At 46.4% G+C, this 24,330-nt stretch overlaps 1 protein-coding gene across 1 annotated transcript in view; it reads left to right on the top strand.

The window, feature by feature from the left end:
- GNB1L (G protein subunit beta 1 like) overlaps nt 1-24,330 on the top strand; it is a 121,844-nt gene that overhangs the window by 52,527 nt on the left and 44,987 nt on the right. The gene's annotated exons all lie outside the window — the stretch shown is intronic.

Raw genomic sequence — 24,330 nt, 5'->3', positions numbered from 1 at the left:
GATGTTTGGAAAACCCATCGGTATCTGTGTTTCCAGGGCGCTCATGTCTTAACGAGTGTTATGTCTCAGCCTTCAGACCTGACTGAAATGACAGATGGCTGCTGGTTTGTGCCTTGGCACTCGTTTTAAGCCTTGGCGCTCATGGAGCCACGAATGCAGCAGGGGGTGGCAGAGGGAGGTGGCCATAAAAGGATACTGTCCTGGGCCCGAAATCATGAGACAAGATGTCATCCTGCCAGTGCCTTCTGCTTTTCTTCAGAGTCTAATTGCCCTGCCATTCTCCATGCTGACTCCCTGGTTTGGGGACTACCGCTGTTACCGAACTCTGCCGCCTTCCGTCTCCCGGGGAGTCTTCTGAACTTGAGATTCTGGCAAACTCTGATCGGATCCTACGTGGCCTCCTTGCTTAGGGCCCACCGATCGCTCTGTACCTTCTGCATTTCTCTTGCCTCTCTGCAGCCGTGGGGCTGAGGATTTCAGGAGCGTGGTCAGGTCGGTCAGCCAAATGGGGAGAGCAGTGCCCCACATTAACTTTAAAATGGGGCACATTCATATTTGTTAAATAACAAAAACAGTTATATAGCTCAAGTGCATCCATCTTCATGGACCCCTAGGATGTTAGCACAGGATGGGACCCCAAAATTTCATCTGCCACTGGTGTCAAATTCATGTTGGCTTAGGAGACCACAGATGAACATTCCCTGGCTTGAATTGCATTTTTAGTTGTTTTGCTAAATGTTTCCCAATCTAAAGTTAATCTGATTTGGCCGAGCTTGACACCTTTTATCTGCTGTATCCCTTGCATTTAACAGATGAAGCAGCCCTGCCGCCTTGAAACCCGCGAGTCTCCCCATCCTGAACAGAACATTACTGGTCTCTACCATCTCCTCAAGCTATGTCTATATGTGTCCTGTGTCACTCTTCTCTTTTTTAGACTCCTAGAAACAGCCCTCCCGCTTCCTCTCCTCTCCTTTGTTGCTCAGTGGCTAGCATCTGATCCCATCCTTCCCCCAGGACCGCTGCCTCCAGTGACCAACAGTTTCTTAATTACCCTGATGATTTCCAGTCTTCATCCTTGTCCATGATCCCTCCGCTGCCTTGGATGCCGCTGGCTATTCTCTTCTCCTACCTCTGTGACCACCCCTGCTTGGTGACTATTACTCGCTCTAGACCCTCTCAGTAATTTCCTGTACTTTCATCTCTCTTCAGATGACCCCCAGCTCTCCATATCCAGTCCCAGCCTCTCCCCCAAGCTTCTGTCCCATCCCTCCACTGACCATTGGATATTTCAGGAGACGTGTAGAACTTTCCCCTTTCTGTGAAACCTTCCCTTTCTTTCTAACAGTTGAAGGTACTGCCATTCCTGTGGCCTCCCAGCATTATCCTTGTCTCACCTCTCAGAGTATCACACCGGCTTTCTCCCCGCTCTGGCCCATCCTGGACGTGGCTGCCAAGGCCATTTTCCAAATCTGACCCTGTCACTCCCTGTCAGTTAACTCCGTTGGTTTCCTGTTGCTGCTCGGATCAAATACAAAATCCTTTATTTAGCTTTTAAAGCCCTAAGCAGCCTGGCCCCTGCTTGTGTTCTAGCTGTGTCGGATATAAGGCCTACACAATGTGGTCCAGCCTTCTGTCCATCTCCCACATATAATATTCTATGCTTTTGTACTGGCTCCATCCCATTCTGGGAAAATACTCCTTCCTTACCTCCCCCTCTGCCTCATAGATTCTTCTTCCTAGAAGATCCAGCTCAAACCCACCTTCTGCGTAAAGTCTGGCCTGTTAGTCCCCCTCCTCCCAATGCTTGTGCCCTCCCTCCCAGATTGTCTTTGTGTATTTATGTATGTGTGTGTATATATATATATATACCACTTTATATTTGTGTGTGTATATATAGATAGATATATATATATCACTTTATATGTCTATATGTTTATATTATCAGGTCATAGTCCTGTGAAATTTATATATATATGTGTGTGTGTGTGTATACACACACACACACACACACACACACACACACACAGAGTTATATGTACATTTATCTCACTTTTTAGAATAGAAATGTCTTATAAGTGGGGATTGTTTTATTCCTCGAACTTGTGTTTGTTCCATAGTGCCTGACACCCAGGAGGCCCTTAATAAATACTAGCCGATCGCTTGCTTTCTTAATGACTGTTCTTCCTTTCTTGGTCGGAACGGACCTAGTGAGTGACGTGAAATGCCACGTGTAAGTTAAGTAAGGTCAGTGATGTTTGCAAACCCGGCAAGAGAGGAAATGCCCACTTTCCTATTGGTTTGGGGTCTTCCACCTTTAGACAGATTCATGTGGTTCTTTCTACTCCTGATTAGGGCTCACCTCCATTGGAAAAATCAAGGAAAGAATTCTCCTCCTCCTGTGTGTAAACGCCGAATTTCCCGAGCCCCAGAAGGGCGGCGCGGCGTCCCTGGGCCTTACCGGACAATGCAGAGGTCAATGGTGTGGCGCTGCCGTCTCACGAGTTGGGTGTGTTTCTCGGTGCATCCCTGGAATTCCTCTGTGGGATCTGCATCTTTGAAGCTGATGCTAAAATTACTGCCTCGGCTCTTCCAAAGGCGGATACTGATGGAAGAGTCAATGAAATCGAAGGTCGCCAGCCTGGGAGGCGTTGAAAGATACCTGGCTATGATACTATTTCTGATTTAATAATGCGAATGGGAGGCTAGCCCTTTGTAATAATTAGGACTAATTACTGAAGAGGTGTTGACAGATGGGCTAAGAGGAAACAAACTGCCTTTATCCAGTGGCTTAGAGTCAGATTACCAGCCTTGTGTTATCTGTTTCTCAGAAAGGAGAAGCTTCAATCATTCACTAAGTCTTCAAAGGGGAAAAGGATCCTGACAATATACGGGATTTGCAAAGGAGCTATGAAATACGTCTTTGATTCAAAATAGCGAAATTAATCCGCCATAAATTATTTTCTTTCTAAAGTTTGAATTATGGATGGTGAATCTGCTTTGAACTCTCAGATGCATTGATTAGGCACGACTGGCAGGTTTTTGTTGTCGTTTTCTCACCGAGTTCTCGTCCTCCCCGCGTTCACGCCGGAGAATGGGGCCGGGGCTGCTCCTTGCACGGGCTTGGCTTGAGAAGCGCCCGGGATGGGGCGGGAAGATGCCCAGGACATTTTCAGTGCTGGGAGCTCTGACTTTTCCTGGTTGCATCTTTGCCAAGTGAGGATTTCTGTGAGACCAAGCAAATTCAACACTGGTGCCTGAACAGGAAAGCACAGTGTATTTTTATTGGCAGTGACTATCATTTATCCAGTCTTTTATGATCATGAGCTGCAGGTAATGAGATAGGAATCTTTAATATCTCAGCAGGCTTGTACTATTTAATTTGTTTTCTTAATCTGGAGTTTAACTTTTTCTCATACATAAGCAAGCGTGCTTGAGCTCCTTCTGGAAAGGTACCGTATAAATCTTGAGCAGTGACAGCGGCTTCATTCTTTGGGGAGGGACTTCTGTTCCTTGGCAGGACCGTCGTGACGGCTCATCAGCGGTTTCCATTCCTTCATGCGGGTGCCTCGAGTCCGCCGGCCCAGACCCCAACACCGTTTCCCTGGTTAGCTCACGGGAAGGACTCGTTAAAGACATCCACGGGTTAATAACCTTTAAACGGAGAGAATATTTTAGGAAAGATTGTTTTAAACCTGCCCCAGAGAACACCAACTGGCTTTCAGATGGGCCATATTTAAGTGTGTTGATTTCCCTTTGTCTGACCCCGGCTGTTCTATATGATGGTAGAAGGAGCATAAGTTAGCTTGGGAATCAGGGAGCCTGGATCCTGGTGTGATACAGCTACTGCCAAGCCGAGTGACCAGGGACAGGTCACTTCCCTGCTCAAAAGATTCATGGAGTAGTTGGGAGAAAAGTATTTTGTGTGTCTTAGAGCAAAGTAATAATCTGATCTGATGTGGAAGTTGTTATCATTATTTCTTTTGGAAGAGATGGAGATGGTTAATTGCACAATGCACTCTATGAGCGAGTGTGGGGCTACGTCTTATCAAAGTTTTGTATGCAGGAGGTGCCGCATAAATGTTTTTTCTTGTGTTGTTACCCATGTGTTACGAGCACGGGCTCCTAGGCTGTGTGTTTTTTTAAGTTATTTATCTTCTTCACAGAGGGGATGGTTTAATGAATAGTTAAATATTTATACCAGTTTTACTGTGCTGTAAGATTGTTGTGCTTTGATCTGGATTTTCTGGTTTGAGATAATGATGCCGGGAAATGTCTTCCTAATGAATTTGGTCAGAAAATGACATAGCTGGAAGAGCTGCCGAAAGATTGACTCTCCACTTCCCGCCAGTGCCAGAGGCAGGACAATGTGCGGCTGTTCCCAGTACATTCCGAGGCTGGGAGTTCAAGTTCAGGTACCGTAGGACACACCGTTCCTGCTTCAGAATGACGCTGTCCAGCCGGCATTGAGTTTCAGTTGGCCTTTGATATCGGTTATGGCCCCCGTGCCCCCGGAAGAAGGGAGACAGAGATGTGAGAGATGCCCCGGGCCGGCGGCCCCTCGACATCATTTCTCGCCAGTGATTGGGACGTGCCAGACGGGAGGACGCAGCGGAGGCTGTGTGGACAGAATGACGCGGGGATGACAAATCTCCCTTCGGACGGCCCTTTTCTGTTGTCTTGCTACATCTGCTTCCTCTTAGGCTGGTCTCGGGACTTTCTGTGGGGGAGTTGTTTCTCCCTTCACATGCCCACGTTGGGAGTGTGGAGAATTTAAAATCTGCACTTGGGAGGGCAGTTCTCTTGGAGTCTGGGATCCCAGGGGCCCAGGCAGTCTGAACATTGAGGCTGGGGCCCACGCAGTCTAAGCCTTGGGGCCTGGCAGTCCAAGTGTTGGGGCTGGGGCCTTCTGAGCAATGGGGCTGTCAGTCCGAGCCTCAGGGCCCAGGCAATCCAAGTATAAAGGATAGGGCCCAGGCAGTCTGAGCATCAGGGCTGGGACCCAGGCCTTCTGAGCTATGGGGCCCAAGCAGTCTGAGCATCAGGACTGGGACCCAGGCCTTCGGAGCGACGGGGCCCAGGAAGTCTGAGCGTCGGGGCTGGGACCCAGGCCTTCGGAGCGACGGGGCCCAGGCAGTCTGAGCATCAGGACTGGGACCCAGGCCTTCGGAGCGACTGGGCCCAGGCAGTCTGAGCGTCAGGGCTGGGACCCAGGCCTTCTGAGCTATGGGGCCCAGGCAGTTCGAGCCTCGGGGCCGGGACCCAGGCCTTCTGAGCGACGGGGCCCAAGCAGTTCAAGCCTCGGGGCCTGCTGTATTTGACGGGGCTCCTCTCACATGTCTCTGCAGCACAGTTAGGCCTTTAGAACTGATCTGCCAGCTGATAACTTGACTTATCCAAATAACCATTTCCTTCTATTTGGGCTTTGTCAGCCAAAGCATGGTGTGTAAAGTAGCATGCTCAATTGAAAAATAATCACAATTAAAGGAAAGCACTTGATGTAAACCAATATATGATGCTGGAGGGGGAAGTAGCCAGGAAGCCTTTTTTCATATCTCGACACTGAGTTCAACATCACAAAGTACACAGAGAAAAAGATAAAACGTAAGCCAGAAATACTTGATTATATAAGAATTTTATTGTTATAGTTGGAGGTAGTTGGGTGGTCCGGGGGAGGGAGCAGAGTTCCCGTCCTTCCTCAGACACTTCCCAGCTGGGTGAGCCTGGGCAGGGCAGGTCCCTCTGTGCCTCAGTTTCCTCACTGATAAAATGGGGATGATAATAATAGCACCTGCCTGTCAGGATTATGGATGGAATGACCTCCATGAAGTGCTCTGCAAATCTTAGCATCCCATAAATGCATACTGGGCTTGTTCCATGACTACGTAGCCATCAGTCTCATCTGCTCACTGCTCTGTGGTATACAGAGACATCGTCTCGTCTGATTGTTGCCGACTCAGTGAGCCACGTGACCCGAGGAGGGTCAGAGTCTGAAGCCTGAAGAGCTCAGTTTTTAAGCCCAAGGCCTCCCAGTGACTCAGTGAGAGTTAGGACTAAGTCCGCACTGCAGTTCCTGAGTCCTTGTGGCCACATCTTGGACATGCTTCCAGCCGGGGGCCAGGACACAGCCTTTGGAGGCTCCTCGGCTCCTTCAGCCACCTGGGTCAATTTCTGACCCACTTTGCCCCCACCCTCACATCCCCCCCACAGGCTTAGGAGATTTGGGCAAACACCTATTAAGCACTTGCTGTGTACCAGAGCCTGGGCCAGGGTGCTGTGGCAGAGTGTTAGGGGGCAGCTCTGGGCATGGGGGCTCTGTGTGAGTCAGGTGTTGGGAAAGCTCGCCTCCTCTGGCTGTGGACAGTCGGAGGGAAAAGTGCAACAGAAGGAAGCACGGAGCCCTTTTCTTTGTGTAATCCTTCATACTTTGTAAAGGGTTTTCAGGCCCCGCTCGGCCCGTGAGCCCCTGCAAGGTAGCGAAGTGTGTGCTCTGCTGTGCCCGAGCCCAGACTTCTTGGTGTCCGGGGCTTCTCTACCTCTACCGAGAGCCACGGGGATGAGTGAGGAACACCAGCCCAGCCATGTGCCCCTCCTTGTTGTGGGCCCAGTTTTCCTCTTTCCTATTTGTCAGAGATGGGCAAAGAGGAGGAGGAGAAGTGGGAAAGGGAAGTAAGGGGGACGGAGAGGGCTAGGAGCAGGGGATGGGGAGGATTCCCTCAAGGCCCCCAACACTTGGAGAGGCCAGGAGTCCTAGGCTGCCTTTGCCTTTTTCTCCAGTAGCTTCCTGCCTGCCTGAAAGCCCCTTGTACTTGGAAAAATTCATTTTGACAAACTTTGAACCAATGTAATCATTTAAGCAGGAATGTCGCTCCACAGGGAAGCAGTTTTCTTGGGATTTCATCTTTCCCCGTGGTGTTTTCAAATCCACATCCCAGTAATGTATCCGGCTTGTTTTCCTTACTAGATTGTAACCTTCTGGAGACCACACAGGGCCTTTGATTCTACCTTTGTGTCCCAGAACTTAGTAGGAGCTTTAATAAATGCTTGTTGGTTTGAACAAAGTTTGAAGGTCTCTGGGAAAAGGCATCCTGCCCAAGCAGGGTGTGTCTACACAAGTCTCTGTCTGCCTGCAAGGGCGGTTCTAGCAGCTGGTGAGGTTTGAGGGTCATTCATTAACGAACATTTATTGAACACTTAATCTGTAAAGAATGCTGGCCCGAGGTGGGCACACCAGTGTGGAAATACCTACCCAGTCAAGTCTCGTTTGGCTTGTGGCTGGCCAACAAAGGGCTTCACACGCACTGGCTTAGCAGCTAATGGAAACATATACATTTAAATCTTTTTAGGAAGTTCTCCTAAAATCTCTCTTTAGGGGGCAGCTGGATGGCGCAGTGGATAGGACACCGGCACCGAAATCAGGAGGGTCTGAGTTCAAATCGTGTGACCCCAGGCAAGTCACTTAACCTCGTTTGGCTTGCAATAAATAAATAAATGAATCAATCAATCAATAAGTAAGTAAGTAAGTAAATAAATAAATAAGGCCTCTCTTTAAATCTTTCTAGAAATCTTTAGATTTTTTCCCCCCTTCTTTTTAACCAGTGTCCAGAACAAATATGTGTTTTCCTGGCAATTTACAATCACCTCAGAAACTGTGGCATCTGACTGCAGGGAAAAACTTTCTCATCTAAATAGCTCATTTTACAAACGAAGTCTGCCAAGGTTCCCTTGTCCCCACTCACACAGTGAACAAGTGGCAGGTCGGCCTAACCCCTGGGCCTTCTGGGAGCTTTGGTGCCCTCTCAGAGGGCAGCTCAGGGCTGCCTCCTGCATGCTGCCTTGCCCATTCTGCTGCCCCCTTCCTTCTCTCCCAAATTGTCCCCATGGCCCCCCCTCCCATGTCCCTGTGGGGCTGTTCCCCATACCCCCATGGAGCTGTTCCCCACCCCCCTGTGGGGCTGTCTCCATTCCCCCATGGGGCTATCCCCCATGCCCTATAGGACTGTCCCCTGTGGGACTACACCCCATGCCAGGAAAGCTCTCCCTCCTCACTCGCCCCTCCTAAGTTTTCTAAGTTTTTTCGGCTCCCATCAGGCCAGCCAGGGCTCAGCCCAGAGCCCATCTGCAGCCACAACTGTGCCTTCCCATCCGAAAGCCCTCCTGTCTCCTCTCACTGCCCTGTGGGTACCTGTTTGTCTCCCTGTTGGATTGTGGGCTCTCGAGGGCAGGGACCGTTTGACCTTTCTTTGTGTCCCCAGCACTTGGCATAGTGCCCGGCACCCAGAAGGCCCGGTTTCACTTGACTATGCTTCTCCCTAGAATTCCAAAGTTTTTCACTGTTATTTTCCTTTATGTCATCAGCTTGTGCTTTTTCAAAGTATCTTTTCCTCTTGGTTCTCTTCTGCTCCCTTCACTCTTCTCACCTTATTTAAGTCTCCAACTTTTTGCAAATTCATCGTAATTTCCATAGTACAGTAACATTTACAAACCACAGTGGTCAAGCCATTCTCTGCCCTCAGTGGGACTAACAAGTGCTACGTCTCTTTCTCTCTCTCTCGGCTGGCCGCCCTCGTTGGTTCTCGACAAGTCCTGAATAAGGGACTTGAGAATACGTGAAGTGGGACTGGCCTCGGTTTTATAGAGGGTTTCGGTGGCGGGCCCCGTGTGCCATGCCTTCGAGCCCCGCTGTGGGTACCCCCAGTGACTTGGTGGCGACCCTGGGCTCTCAGACCGCCCCGGGGGAGGCCGGGTTCTGAGTGGCGGCTGCTGCCAGACTGGGCCCTTTCTGCAGAGGCCCCGCCTCCGTAGGCCTTGTAGGGCTTTAGCACCGACAGGTATGAAAACTGTCCCCAGACGCACGGGTGGCTGCTGAGTGTTCCTGGTGGGATAAAGACCAATGGACAAAATGGTCAATTATTGGGCACCTGGCCGCTCCAGGTGGTGGAGAAAGCCGGAAGAGGCTTGGAACGTCGTGGGTGTGTGCAAGTTGGCCATGTGGGTTACAGTGAGAAGAAAGGGCCTCCCTAGAGCTAGAGCCGACGCTGGCAGGATGCTTTCCTATTCCCACAGTGCTCTCTTCACAACCATCCTGGGAGATGCAAGGAAATGGGAATCCTTTGGGGCAAAGTTATTGATCTCTGCCATAACCGAGATGTGATGGAGCCAGGACTCTGGACTTCCACGTCTGACTCCAAGGCCAGTTTGCTTTCCCAGAAGTCAGTGTCACTAAGCCCCAAGTAGACTGTTGTTTTTCCCAAATAGGAGGCTTTGGTTTTAAAATTTTAGGTATATGGCAAACTCCTAGCTGCCTGATGTAGATTATCCAGATAATAGCTTGCCTCGATATGGCTTGGAGCTGCGGTCACCCAGATAGTGTAAAGCCCTTGGTCAGCAGGGAAGCGTTCCAGAAATGGGCTCTTCTCTATGATCAAGGCCACGGATGTAAAAGGAAGCTCGTCTAGACCCTGGGAGCCCAGAAGGCCCGGCTCTGAAGGCTCATCTCCACTTTAAAACAGTTGCAGAGTGACGGAGATAAATCCTAAGGGCCTCTGGTGGGATCTGCCTCATTTCTCACCCTGTGGGGCACAGTTTTTCAAGATTTCTTACTATTTGTTTCCTATCAGAGGCCCGGGTTTTTTTAATGGAAAGAAATGAGCTTCACTTTGACATTTTGAAGAACAAAAATAAAGAAGTTCTTCTGTGTGGATTAAGTTGCATGTTCCTTTGCCCTGTGGGAAGACAAGACAAGAGATAGAACAGACAAATAAATAAAGCTGGTGTTGTAACTGATATTCCAGAATTAGGCATTGCGCAAGAAGTGGGCAATCCGAAAGCATCTATGCTGGCCCAGGGCCAAATGAGATAGCATAATAAGATTATGCTAAATTAGATTAATAAAGAATAATTAGACATCATAAGTCAAGTAATCATAGGATATTGTCATGGGAAAAATATGTAGCTAGAATTAATTAGTTTTCAAATAAAGTGTTTATTTTAATTGCTTGGAATGATGGAGTCTTTAATTGCTAATGCATCATTTTGGCCGGAGCCATTACAGTTGTTGTAGCAACTTGAGGAGTTTGTTCTCTGGAGTTTGGGGATAACAATGGAGGAGAATTTGATTTCATCACTTTGAAATTACCTTATTCCTAGTAACAGCAGTATTCTTTTGGAATGGTTTGGTACGTGAAAGCCAGGATGAATTCTGGGAATCCCTGCTGGAAAAGTGAGCAGGGAGGTGTTTGAGAGCACAGTCAGCCAGCCAGTCCGGCCTGGGGGAGGAAGGGAGCCCTGCACGATGTCGGGGAGCCCGGGCCTCGAAGGAGGGAGGCTGGCCAGACAGGCCCCACTGCCCACCAGCAGGGCAGCACAAGCCAGTGCCTGGTCCTGGGCTGACCGATTTGCTGCTGGATCGCAGATCAAGGGGCACATTCGAATGTGGCCCTAATCCTAATGGGCATGGCTTAAGGGAGATCCTGTGGGAAGCTCTTTTCTGCCCCTTTGTGCCATCTCTGGCCTCCCAGAAGCTTCGGCCTCTGCCCGCCTGTGCCCTCCTGCCCCATCCTGCCCCAGCCGGACGGACGCCGGCGCCTTCTTGCTTGGAAGGACTGCACGGCCCAAGTGTGTGCCTTTTCCCTTGAACCAGGAGCAGCTTAGCCATAATGTTATCAGTATGTTTCACCAGGCAATTAATGGCTTCATAAGGCCAGACAGCTGGCTCTCTTAGAACTTAATCTACAAAATCAACCTGTTTATACAGTGCTGCAATTTTATCGGCTGAAGCCCCATTTCCATGCAGCCTTAGCCTGATATATGGAAAGCAAGTGCTGGGACACACGATCCCGAGCACGGAGGGGACTTGCTCGAGCTCGGGGCCCCCGTCTGGGGCTTTAGCACAGCGGCCCCTTTGGCCCTTTGCAACGTGTTTACGAGGTAGCCCCCACCGGCCGGTGTTTTAACTGCTCTGGAAAAGGTCAGCCAGCTGGTAGCTAAAGGCAAGTGTGTCAGGCGGAAAACTCCAAAAAGATTATCCATCTGACACTTGGGAAGTATTAGAATGATTAATGTTTACGTTCATTTATGGGTTTTACATATTGATTAATAGCTTTGGTTTCAGCAACTAAAAACATGGAAGTGGCAATGAGATCCATATGTTTGACTCACAGGGTCCCAAATGAGAGCTGGGCAATTCTTAGTTTGCTTTGCATTTAGATTTTGGATTTTCACAGAGAAAACCATGCCTTCAAAGTCTTTAAAAAGTCCACACTTTGGAATGTTTCTTAGCATTCGGGCAAATGAGACATTTTCCCCGGGCGGCCGGTTCTTTGCTGACACGCTTTGGTCGGTCAGGAACGGTGCTGTCTCCGTTGGAGATGGTTGTCAGGCGAGTAATGTTCTCCGGGTGGTGGTGAAAACAAAGGTAACCAAGGCGCAGGTCTCTCTCTTCCCACCTTTGTTCTTCTCGTTCTCCTCAGTCCGCCCCCGTAGCTGTCCCTGACCATATGACCCACTCCCCTGCTCCTCTGTGGACTTATTTCTGTCCCTGATACCATCACTCCTTCTGACTGTCCGGTGTGAAACCTCGATCTTAGATTGGACTCTTCCCACATGGAGTGAGGGGGCTAGAGGAGTGTGGCCAGAGTCAGCAGTCTCGGCGCTTCTTCACTGTGTGACTCTGAGCGGTTCACCTCACCTCCGTGTGCCTCAGTTTTCTGATCTATAAAATGGGAATGGTGTAAATAGAACCTTCTTCACAGAGTGGTGAGAATCAAATGAGATTTTATGTAAAGCACTTTCAACATCTACCTGGTAATATTAATAAATAATAAATTCTGCCTGAGTGATGGCTCTCACCCACACCCATCCTCTTATCTCTAATCCCATTGCTCCCATCGTGGGACAGACCCTCATTTCTAACTGCCTGAACTATTAGAATAGCCTTAATAGGACTTGGTGGGGTTTTCTATTTAAAATTAAATTTTATTCATCTGAACTTAACAAAAATCAAATAAAATGAGCATTTCCACAGATCTTCTCTCCTCCCCAAGACCCTATAAAATTGAAAGAAAGAAAAATTAACCCTGTAATTTTAGATGGTTAAAATAACCATTTACTCATATCTGAAAATTTTGGCTCATTCTGCATCTTGAGTTCACAATGTATTTAATTACCAGCCCTTTTGGAATCATGGTTGATCATTGAATCGATCTAAATTAAGTTTTTCAAAGTTCTCTTCTTCCATGATGTTGTTATCATGCAAATTGTCCTCTAGGTCCTATTTACTAAACTCATCATCGGTTCATACAAGACTTGATGGGTTTGTCTCCAACTGTAAAGAGCGCCTGTCAATAAATATCTGTGCATATGGGTCGTTTTCCTTTGTCTTTGATCCTCTGGTGTATAGACTTAGTAGTGGTATTGTTGGGTTAAAGGGTAGTCTTAGTTTACGTACTTTTCGAGTACAGTTCCAAATTGCTTTTCAGAATGGCTGAACCAACTCACAGCTCTCCCCACGGGGTATTAATATGCTTGTTTTCTTGAAACTCTTCCAACGTCTGTGATTTTCTTTTTTTGGCCGTCTTTGATGTCAAATTTTTGGTCATCTTTGGTCAATTTGCTGTATGAGTTATTTTTATTTTTCTAATTATAATCATTTGAAGCATTTTTTCATCTGGCTCTTATTAGCTTAGATTTCTCCCCTTGAGAATACTCACTATTCATATCCTTTGATTGTTTCTTTATTGAGGAATGACACTTGTTCTCATATATTTTAATTATTTCTTTATATACCTTGTATATCAGACCTTCATTAGAGAAACTTGTTGCAAAATATTTTTGTTTCTCCCCCCCTCCCGCCCCCCACCAACTAACTGCTTTCTAATTTAACTGCTTTGGTTTTGAATGTGTAAAACCATTTCAATTTTATGAAATAAAAACCATCTATTTGATCTTCTGTGATCCTCTACCCTTTCTTTGATTATGGAGTTGTTCAATCCACAGTTGAATAACTATTTTTTTTTCCTTGCTCTAATTTGTTTATGATGTAATTTTTTCTGTGTAGGTCACATATCTTTTGAGAACTTACTTTGGAAGATGATGTGAGATTTTAGCCTAACGCTAATTTCTGCCACTTGCTTTCTAGTTTTCCTAGCAGTTCTTGTTAAATAATGAGTCCTTGCCCCACAAGCTGGGATTCTTCGCTTTATCAAAGATTCTTGCTCTCCGTTTACTCCTGTATGTTGTCTACTCGATCTGTTCCATGGATCAACCTCTTTGTTAATCATTACCAAATACTTTTGATAATTACTTATTTGTAGTATAAGTTGAGGAAGCTTCTCTTCCTTTCTACTTTTATTTTTCATTATGTCCTTGGAAATTCTTGGTCTTTTGCTCCTCTAATGTTTATTATTTTTATAGCTCTATAATGTAATCCCTTGGTGATTTGATTCAGTTTGGACCTGAATAAGTAAATTAATTTAGATAGTATTGTTACTTTTATCATATTGAGCTAATCTACTCATAAGCTATTAGTGACTCCTCAATAATTCAGGTTTGTCTTTATTTCTATAAAGATTTTCACAGTTCTAGTAATATAGTTCCTGTCTATACTTTGGCAAGTGAACTCCCAAGTTATTTAGAATGAATTTCTCGATCCCTTCCTGCTGATTTTTGTTCATTTTTGTTTTGTTCATATGTTGATATAATCATGATCCTTGTTAACCTTGTTATTAGTGAAGTCTTTTATGTTTATAATTTTCCTAATGTGGAAAAAATCACTCATTAGAGGTATCAACCTTGTTATAGCTTATCATCTTCCTTATATGTTGCCATAGTTGCTTTGCTAATATTTTATTTAAACTTTTTGTATTCATTAGGGATGTTGGTCAGTTGTTTTTTCACTTTTGTCATATATATGAAGACTATCATAAATGGAATTTCATAAGACTCCTTTTCCTATTTTTAGACAGTTTATATAATAAGAGGAATTATTATCTTATTATGTATATAATAAGGAATCTTATATGAGAAGAATTAATTGTTCTTTGAATGTTCAGTAGAACTCACTTGTAAATGCATCTGGTTTCAGTATTTTATGGCTTGTTCAATTTCTTTTTAGGATTGGATTTTCTAAGTAACTTTTTTTCTTCTGATAATATGTGTATTTCATATTTTATGGCTATTTCATTTAAGCCATCAGTTTTATTTACATAAAATTGCACAAAATTGTTTGTAATGATTATGTTTCCTTTCTTGTTGTGAATTGTTTTCTCTCTCTCCCTCTCCTCTCTTCTCCTCCCCATCTTTCTTTCTATCAAACTAGCCAATTAATTATCTGTTTTCTTTCCTTCAAAAAAGCTGCTACTGGTTTTAATTATAAATTCAGTCAAATTCCTGTTTTCAGTTTTGTTGATTTTTTTATTTTCAAAATTTCTGTCTTGGTGTTTAATTTGTGTTTTTTGATTTTGTTTTTGCTTTTGTCTTTTTTTTGCATACGATTACTGTTTCTGTTTATTAGAGTTTGGGTTAAATTGATATAAAGCATACTAGATTTTATTCCAGACTCTTATTTTGACTGTCTGTGAATCTTCGTGTTTCAAGTGTGTTTCTTATAGACTGAAGGTTGTTGGATGCTACTGTATATTCTAGTCTGCTGCCTTCTTTTTTTTGGTGAGTTCATTCTGTTTACATTCATAGTTAGGAACACTGTGTATTTCTCTCTGTCCACTTTCATTTACTTTTTCCTCCTCTTTACAAAGAAAATTGGGCACCATCGGTGCTTGATTCAGCCTTCTCTTATTTCCTTGATCCTCTCCTCTTTTTCTCACCCAGACTGTGATTCTGTTTTGTATCCTTTCTTTCTTCCAACCTGTCTCCCACTCCCCTCCACAGTCTATCGACTTCCCAGGTTGGAGTTGTTTTGCTTCTGCCTGATTCCTTCTCAGTCTACCCACTTTCTTACCCCTCCATTTCTCTTCTTCCCATATCTTCCTGTTTCCCAGGAAGTTGAGTTGAATATAATTTTAGAGTGATGTGAATGTGTGATTGTGAGTGTGTGTATATGTGTGTGTGTGTCTGTGTATGTGTATTCTATCCTCCTTTGACCAATCTAGGATATTCTTTCCCCCCTCCCTTTTCTTTCCTGATTTAGGACCATCAGGACTTAACTAACTTGTAGGCACTTTATCTTATCTGATTCCTTCTGGGACTCTTAATGGTGGTAAGTTCTGAGTCTTTGAAGCTCTCTTTTTTTCCAGTTCTTTATCTAAACCTCTCATTTTATTTAAGTGTCACTCTTGAACACCTACTATGTTTCTTTTAGGACTTCTCAGCCCCCTTTTGGCCAGGTTGTGACTTTGGAGTTTTGCATGCCATGGTTTTGAGTTCCTTTCGTCCCCTGGGCTTCCTGTCTGGGTGTCCCTGGGAAAACAGTATTGTTTGATCATCGTTGTCTCTGTCTTGTTTTCTCATTTTTCCTGTCTTACCTCCTGGCTTGGGCCTTTTGGTCAAGGCTGGACTCTGAGCTCCTGGGGGGATAATCTGCCTGGGGTCTTGCTCCTCCTTTCTCTGGGCATTGACCCTGGGTTCTTCCAGGACCTCAGGAGCCACACAGGCCAGCCCACTCGCAGCACCCTTGGTGGTCTGACCTCTGCCCACCAGGCTGAGATTCGCTGGTTCCTGGGTTCTGGTTTGCTCATAGCTTGGCCCCAGTACCTGTCCCCTTTGTGGAAGGTTCTTGCCCTGGATGAGAGCTCCTTGCTCTGCTCTATGGCTCCAGGACCCAGTGGCCCTCTGTGGAGCTTCAGGCTCCCCCGGCCTCCCCGGCCTCCCCAGCTCGGCCTTGCCACTTGGACTCTGCCTTCGGGCTCTGCCGACCCCTTGTGCTGACCGGGGCTGGAAGAATGCCTGCTCCACTTTCTCCTACTGACCCTTTTCCCGGGAATTTTGAAACCTCTGTGGGAGGCTGGGACGACCTTCTTCTTTTTTTCCTGTTGTCTTTGCTGGTCTCCCCAGCAGGCCCCCTCCACACCCCTGCCAAAATAAGGATTCCTAGACCCAGACCCACTCTTTTCATTCCTCTGCTTAAGAACCTTTGGTGGGCTCTGATTGCTGCTTCTAGCCTCCAGTCCAGGCCCTTTACCGGGCATTTCCAGCCCTCAGCAGACCTGTGTCCCCCTTAGCTTCCCAGGTGGCCCCCCTCATGCTTCTGTGAGATTGTGGGGCTCTTTGCCCCTTCTTTCCCCATCCTCTGCCTCTTCTGGGGTGTCTTCCTTCCTCTTCAAGCTGTTGAAGTCCCCCCATGCTTTAAAGCCCAGCTCAGAGGCTGCCCCTGGGAAGCCCTCCCCACTTGCCTTGGCGCCCCCGCTGACCCACCCTATTGGGAATTGCATGATTTGTGTCTTACTCCCTGGGCAGGCAGGTGCCCCCCGGACCGTGGATGGGCTCCATGCAGACCCTGGAGAAGATGCTCAGCGGATAAATAGCCGCTCGTTGTCCAGACGAGGAGGCTCGTCAGAAGTCACCAAGCTCTCCCCCAGCCATGGCCGGCTGCCCGGTCTGGGCTCCCACCATCCTCTGGGCCGCAGGGGAGGGGGCCTTTGTAACCTTCAGACCAGACTTCTTGGCCAGGAGGACGAAGGCCCGGCAGCCCATGGGATGCATGAAGAGGCAGGGATCTGGCTCGGAGCCCGGCGCCTCCATCCACTTTCCCACGTGACCGTGGACACGGCCCTTCATGTCTCTGGGCCTCAGTTTGCTCATCTGAGTGTGAAGGGGTTGGAGGCAGTGGGTCTCTCGTGGAGCTCCCTTTGTGTTTTTCTTGGGCTCCATTTAAGTCTAGAGAGTTCTACTTCTCTGTCTCCCCCACTGCCTAGCAGAGCACTGGCCTTGTAGCTCGCAGCAAATAAAATCATGTTGATTGATTGAATTTCCCGGTGTCTGTTTTGTCTGTAGACGGTGATTTCTCAGCCGATCGGGGGAATTGGGAGACTCTGGGCTCCGCGCTACATCTGCTTTGTCACTCAGTGTCTTGGAAGCCATTTGCAGGGCTGCAAATTCTGGGTTTCGCACCAGCCTCCAGAAACCCTGTGGCTTTGTTACTTGGCTGGGATGTTGCAAAACAAAGACCCAGCTCCCGGCCAACATTTCCCCACAGAAGGGTCTCGAGAATCAGTTGTTTGGCTTTGATTTTGTTTTGAAGCATTCTTGCGAGCAGACAATCATTACTGATAATTAATGACTGGGTGGTAGCCAGTTCGAGTGCAGGATCAGACAGTATGTGGTATTTTCCACCTTATTAAGGAGAGACTGTTAGGAGATGGAGGGGAGGATTTGTGGCAACAAGCTCGGGGGTATTGGTTAGTCATTGTGCTGTCTGGTATTGCCAACTTGTGAGCTGTAACTTCTGCCGAAAAGCTTCCCAACCACGTGGTTTATATTTCTGTTTCTAAAGTCAATTCAATTCAACAAGAGAGGATTAATTTCTTGCACTGTCAGACGGGGTGGGAGGGGGGGCACAAAGACAAAAACACAACAGCCCCTGCAATCAGGGAACCATCGGCAAATGTTAATTAGGTGCCTGCTGTTTGCCGAGCCCTAGAGAGTCAGTGACAAAGATAAAGTCCCACTGTCCCCCAAAAAGGGGGCAGAGCCCATAGAGCAGTAGGTGATCTCTCTACCTCACACTGGAGGCTCCGGCAGTCGGAGGCAGATTTTTTCCCCAAACAAATTCTCAGTTTCCAATCAATCCTTTGCCTCCTCTCTCTCAACATTCGTTCCCGAGGAAGAAGTTGTATAAAGAGCACACATACAAATAAACCATCCAGTGTTAAGGGAAGGCCCTTGATTCTCAGAGTGCTGCTCGAGTAAGTACTTCTCTGTGGACAGACTTTGTTAGTCAAATCACTCCCTTCTCCAGATCCCAGCTGTATTTTCTCAGGTGACCCTTTGAGTTGTCACTGAGTTATGATATGGTTAAATATTATATATAAAGAGAGCTATCAAACAGTGTTTAAGAAAACACATACCGTGGACTGTTTGGTGCTTTTATCGTATTTGGCTGATAAGTTGGAGTTCATATATTTTTCTTTAAAAAACAAGGAAATTGAAGGTGTTTCTTGTGCCTTTGACTCGGAGGGTTAGAAAAGGCCTCTTCCTCCTCCTCGTGGGTGGATGGTGGGGGCCGTTGGCCCAGAAAGCTTCCTAGGCCGCCCACACCATCCCCTCCTCAGCCCCCTGCCTTTTCTCATTGGCTTCCAGGAGACTGAGCTCTTGGATGAGCTGGTGCTGGACCCTGACCTCACAGCCCCTGTGAGAGAAGGGTCTCCCCAGGGCATCCAGTTTAATTCAGCCATGAGCCCTTTAGGACTACACAGGGCATAGGGAGCAGAGCTGGGATCCAGCCCGAGCAGGAGCCCCCTGGGCAGGACTCCAGATGAGCGCCCGGCCCATCGCCCCCAGGCCGGCCAGTCCCCATTCTGAAAAGTTCTGATTGTGAGAAAGGGCTTTCTTATTGGGAGCCGCCATCCTTGTCCCTTTGTGCTCCCATTCTCAGTCCTTCCCTCAGAGGCCAAGAACAAGGCAGCTTCTTGACCTTTCTTAACTGAACTTCATGTGGCTGGTCCAGAGCATCTCCCTCTGTATAGACACCAGCCTGCCGTGGTCCTTTTTATACAGTGGTCCTCCCGGTACTCCACCCGGGATCAAGAGGACTGCTTCTTCCTCCGGACGTGATGGTCACTGCTTCGTGGCGCCTTCTCCCCCTTCCTTTGTTATTTTCTTTTAAAATATTTATTTATTTAACATTTAAAACAAAATTTGAGTGCCAAATTCCTTCCAGTCCCTTCCCCCACTCTTGAGAAAGCAGGCAATAGGGCATTTCCCTTCCTCTTTGTCCAAGTGCATCTTTCCTTCTTACCTCTTGGTTTTTTTGTTTTTTTTTTTGGTAAATCATCTCAACATAATTGACTCACCTCGAGTCTCCCTTTAAGTAGATTCCTTAAAGTTCTTAAAAGTTACACGTACCCTTTTCCCATATAGGAATATAAAGAGTTTAATTTAATATAGCCCTTTATGATTTCTCAATCATATTACCTTTTTAGGCTTCTCTTGAGTCTTGTATTTGAATGTCACATTTTCTATTCAGATCTGATCTTTTTATCAGGGGTGCTTGAACTTCCTCTGCTTCTCTAAATTTCCTTTTTTTCCCCCTAAAGAATTATACTCTTTTACTAGATAGTTATTCTTGGTTGTAATCCTAGTTCCTTTGTCTTTTAGAATTATTCCAAACTCTGTTTCTTTAAAATGAAAGCTGCTAAATCTTATGTGATCCCAACAATGGCTCCACCAAATTTGACTTATTTTTTTCTTATTATTTACAATATTTTCTCCTTGATCTGGGATCTCTGGAATTTGGCTCTAATATTCCTGGGAGTTTTCATCTTGGGATTTCTTGCTAAATTGTGGATTCTTTCTATTTCTATTTTATCCTCTGAATCTAAACTATCAGAGTAGTTTTCCTTAATAATTTCTTGAAATATGATATCTAGGCTCTAGCTCTTTTTTTGATCATGATAACCCAGTAATTCTTAAATTATCTCTCCTTGTTCTATTTTCCAAGTTAGTTGTTTTCCCAAAGAAAAATTTCATGTTTTTCCATTTTTCATTCTTTTGATTTTATTCTGTTGTTTCTTGATGTCTCATAGAGTCATTAGCATCTACTTGCCCAATTCTAATATTTAAGGAATTACTTTCTTCAACAAGCTTTTATACCTCTTTTTGTATTTGGCTGGAGCAGCTGGTGACACAGTGGATAGAGTGTTAAGAGTGGAGTCATGAAGTCTCATCTTTCTGAATTCAAATCCAGCTTGAGATGTTTGTTAGCCGTGTGACTCCAGGCAAGTCATTTAACCCAATTTGTCTCAGTTGCCTAATCTGGAAAATGAGCTGGAAAAGGAAATGGCAAACCAACTACTCTAATCTCTCTGCCAAGAAAATCCCAAATGGGGTCAAGAAGAGTCAGACATGACTGAACTGATGACTGAAAATGACTGAACTTTCATTTGGCCAGTTCAGTTTTTTAGAGAGAGAGAGAGAGAGAGAGAGAGAGAGAGAGAGAGAGAGAGAGAGAGAGAGTGTGTGTGTGTGTGTGTAAGAGAGAGACAAAGACAGAGACAGACACAGACACAGAGAGAGAGTATATATAAGAGAGACGGAGAGAGGGAGAGACAGAGAGTTTTTGTGCTGTTTTTAAGTATCTGGCAAATGCTGGTTTTTAAGGTGTTATTTTCTAAAGTATTTCTGTGTCTCTTTGACTAAGCTGTTAATTTTCTTTTCCTAATGTTTCTGCCTTAGTCTCATTTTCCCCCCTTTGCCATTTTTAGCTTTCTTTAACTTTTCCAAGAATTCTTGTTGGGTTTGTGTCCAGTTTGAATGTTTTCTTTGAAGCTTTGCTTGGAGCTATGTTCACATTGTTGTCTTCTTCTGAGTTTATGTCTTGATCTTTCCTGCCACTATAGAAGCTTGTTATTGCCAGGGAAGAAAGAAATAGAATTCTGAATGCCTGTGACAAGTTAGAGGGGAGTCAGACCATTAGAATGAAACCTGGCAGGGACAATGGGATGACGAAGAAGAAGAGGGAAAACAGAACATGAATAAAAGGAGAAAAACCCCAAGTGGTGATTTACAGCTATGACCCAGAGAGATCGTCCAGTTAGAGAACCTAAGAGTCTTAGAGGCTATTAAGTTGGGTGCAGTGGGAATGGGCTCAAATCCTTTCACTTCTACCTATAACCTGTGAAATTTTGAATGACTAACTTCACCTCTCTAGGTCCCAGTTTCTTCATCTGTGAAATAAAATTGCTTTCCCAACAATGAGTGGAAGAGAGTTCGTGACCAGACAAGGGATAGAAATGATCCTAAGTGATCAAATGGGCAACTTTAATATGCAAAATGAAAAAGGTTGTGTTCAGATACAATCAGTGCACTTAGATTGAAAAGGAAAACAGTGAAGTGATTTTAAAGAATCTTTGAAACAAATTTCTGATAAAGTATATTCAAACAAGTATTCCTCAATAAATAAATTATGAAAGGACATGACCATTGAGATGAGTATCTCATGCCATATATCACAGAAAGCTCCAAATGGATATATGATCTAGAGATAAAAGGTCACATCATAAACACAGTAGAGCAGCAGGGGAAGAATATTAGACCAGAATGAGAGAGAGAGAGAGAGAGAGAGAGAGAGAGAGAGAGAGAGAGAGAGAGAGAGAAACTTAGTAAAATGCACAGTTTGAATTACATGAAACTGAAATGTTTTTGCACAAATAAAATCAATGCAATCAAAATTAGAAGGCAGACAATTAAGTTGGAAAATAATCTTTTCAGTCTACCTAAATCTAAGATATCTAGAGAATTGGTTAAAATATATAAGAATAGAAGTAATTCTCCAATTAAATGGTCCAAGAATATGAACAAGCAATAATTGAAAACAGACAGACTACCCACAGCCGTATGGAAGAAGTGCTCCAAATTAATAATGTGAAGGGAAATGCAAATTAAAACAACTCCAAGATTCCAAATCACTATCAGATTGGCAGAGATGGCCAAAAAAAAGGAACCTGACGATTATTGGAGAGGGTGTGGGAGAACAGGAATGCTAATGCATTGTTGGTGGACCTGTGATCCAGCCATTCCAGATAGCAATTTGGAATTTACTCTAAAAAAAGACTGTATATATCCTTTGACCCACCAATATCAGTACCAGGCACATATCCTCAAAAGACACCCGCCCCCCCCAAAAAAAGAAAGTTGAGTTACATGCCGCATAGCGGCCGCAGTAAATATCCGTCATTAGAAAAAGTCTGTATCCACAGCAATGATTCGGTGGAACGAATTCAAATGAACTCACTAATCTTTTAAAGAATTAAAGTAGAGTGTTATTATATATAATGCTTTCTTCTTCCCTAATGGTTACTTGAGCATATTTCTCATTTTCTTTTCCTTGTAGACTTGGGACTGTGTCATACGTAAGGGATCCCAAAGATCTTGGTACAGTTGTACGTTATTAATGCTAGCTGAACACAAGCACGTAATGCTTCTGCAGCGTGTCTCCTGATTCATTTTCCCTACATATTTTTTTTAAATAATAATAAATTCCTGCCATTGGCTTATTTAATTATTTTCCTTTGTCCCATGAAGGCAGAAAGTTGTTTTTTTTTAAGTTCAGTCTGCTGCCTCTCTGTTAGCTAGCTTTCTCCCTGCTTCTCCTTTCGGGTTTCATCGTTCAGGGTTTCCTCTTCTCTCCTAGCCTGTGGGGACTGCTTCCTAACTGGCCATCAGAGTAATGTTCCTGACACACTCGTTTGTCGTGCTGTTGCCCGTTCCTTCATCTGTAAAATGGGCCTGATGAGTGGAGCCATCCATTCCTGCTGGGACATACCACGGGGCGGCATCTAGCCGGGACAGATGTCAGGGCGAGGGGACCGCCCTCAGCCCAGGTGGAGATCAGACGGCGCGGTCCCCGTCGGGGGGGTGGCGTTTTCCTGATCTGTCTCCCAGGACCACCTGTCCTAGAGTCAGCTGGTCCCCTCCAGGCCATCTCCCCACATTCCTGCCCTGGGTTCTCTCCCCATCTAAATCCCGGGCAGCTTCCCTGGCCCAGCTCCAGAGCTGCCTTTCCATAAACCTTGTCTGACCATTGGAGGCTCCCGGGTGCTCTCAGGCCGGTGGGGGCCGGGATGCCCGCTACCATATTGTCGTTATATCACGTATGTGTTACCATGTTAATCACCATCCTATTTCTCTGTTACCTGCGGCCATAAATCAGTCAGCAGACACCTTGGGATGAGCCAGAGAAGTCCACAGGGCCCCGGTGCTCAGCACCAGCCCCGAAGCGCTGGGAGCTGACACCTGTTTCCTGTTGGTGTCAGATAATAAGCATCCCAAACACGAGGCTCCACCGTGAAGGGCCCGACGGCGACCCGGCGCACGGGGTTAGGCAGGCCGGCCCGGCCTTAGTGCGCGTGGCCACGGGCGCCCGTTGTCCTCGCCCTCCGATCAGAAGGGAGGCCCGGGGAGGGGGCCCGAACGGAGCGGGGCAAAAACCAGAGGCTCCGACATTTCCACTGAGCAGTTCTTTCATCTTGCTTTCCTGGGGAGGAGGGCACCTGGTGGGCCAGGAATTTCCAAAGAATAACAGGGACTTCACATATTTGGTCAGGAGCACACCTGGTTGTGCCGAATGCTTTGCAATAATAATTATGTCTGCGCACCTGCTCGTTGAAGTCAGCCAGACGTGCCCAGAGAGATTTATTCCTGATGTACCTGGAAATCTCCTTCCTACTCTCAGCGACTTGGAGAGTAAACACACAAGAAAAGTCAAGATGACTCTTAAAAAAACACCCCCCAAATCCCCTCGCTGCAGCTGTCTGCTTCTCAGCTTCGGCGGGCTGGGCCGGGGGGGCCGGGGGACGTTCTAATAACAGTTTGTTTGGGGCTCGGAGTGTGATGGAAATGCAAATGACGGCGCTGGGAATAGGAGAGGGGCTGGGGTTTTTCCTGTGGGAATCTCTTAATGTTTGGGGCCTTCAGAAAAATCGTTGGAAGGTAATCTTTCTGACATTTACATTCTTGAAGTGACAATTATTAATTGAAATCTGGGCTGTGGGGATGACGCCGCCATTTTGCTGACCAAAATTTGAATGACTTTGCAAAATTTCCTCCGCTCTGCGACCGTGCTCCCTGCCAAGCAGGGCTTCTAATGGATATTGATAGCTCTTTCTAAGGGCAGCCGTTCCCACGTTCACTGAACATCGGGCCCTGTGCTCCCGGCCCCTAGACAGCTTTAGGATAGAGTGGGGGGGGGCACGTGAAGGGGGGGTGCCGTGGGCGACCGGAGACGTGTGACCCCGCGCCATGTGTCTGTGTGCGAGAACAGTCTCTCCTCCTCCCTTACGCAGTCGAGGATTGATCAGCTTTCCGTCAGGGAAAGGCCTTCTCAGAGCCACTGAAAGAGCGGGAATCTTGTGGCCTCCGACGCTAGCTGTGGGACCCCGGGTAGGCCCTTCACCCCGCCTGCTTCGGTTTCCTCACCTGTACAATGAGCTGGAGAAGGAAATGGCCAAACCCACTGGGGTCTTTGTTAAGAAACGCCCAGGCGGGGTCATGGAGAGTCAGCACCTCTGACTGAGACAGCAAGTGCTTTGGGAGGGAGGGAGGCCCTAGCACCCGAGACGGGAAAGGAGCTGGGGCTTCCGAGAGGTAAAGGCGGGACATGTGCGCACAGGCCCAGAGGTGTGGGGGGGGCAGCAGTAACCCATCAATAAGCGGACATTTATT

Source organism: Antechinus flavipes, chromosome 1, assembly GCF_016432865.1.
Source record: "Antechinus flavipes isolate AdamAnt ecotype Samford, QLD, Australia chromosome 1, AdamAnt_v2, whole genome shotgun sequence".
Taxonomy (NCBI): Eukaryota; Metazoa; Chordata; class Mammalia; order Dasyuromorphia; family Dasyuridae; genus Antechinus; species Antechinus flavipes.
The sequence above is the reverse complement of the archived record's forward strand: the minus strand, read 5'-3'. Positions and strand labels throughout refer to the sequence as shown.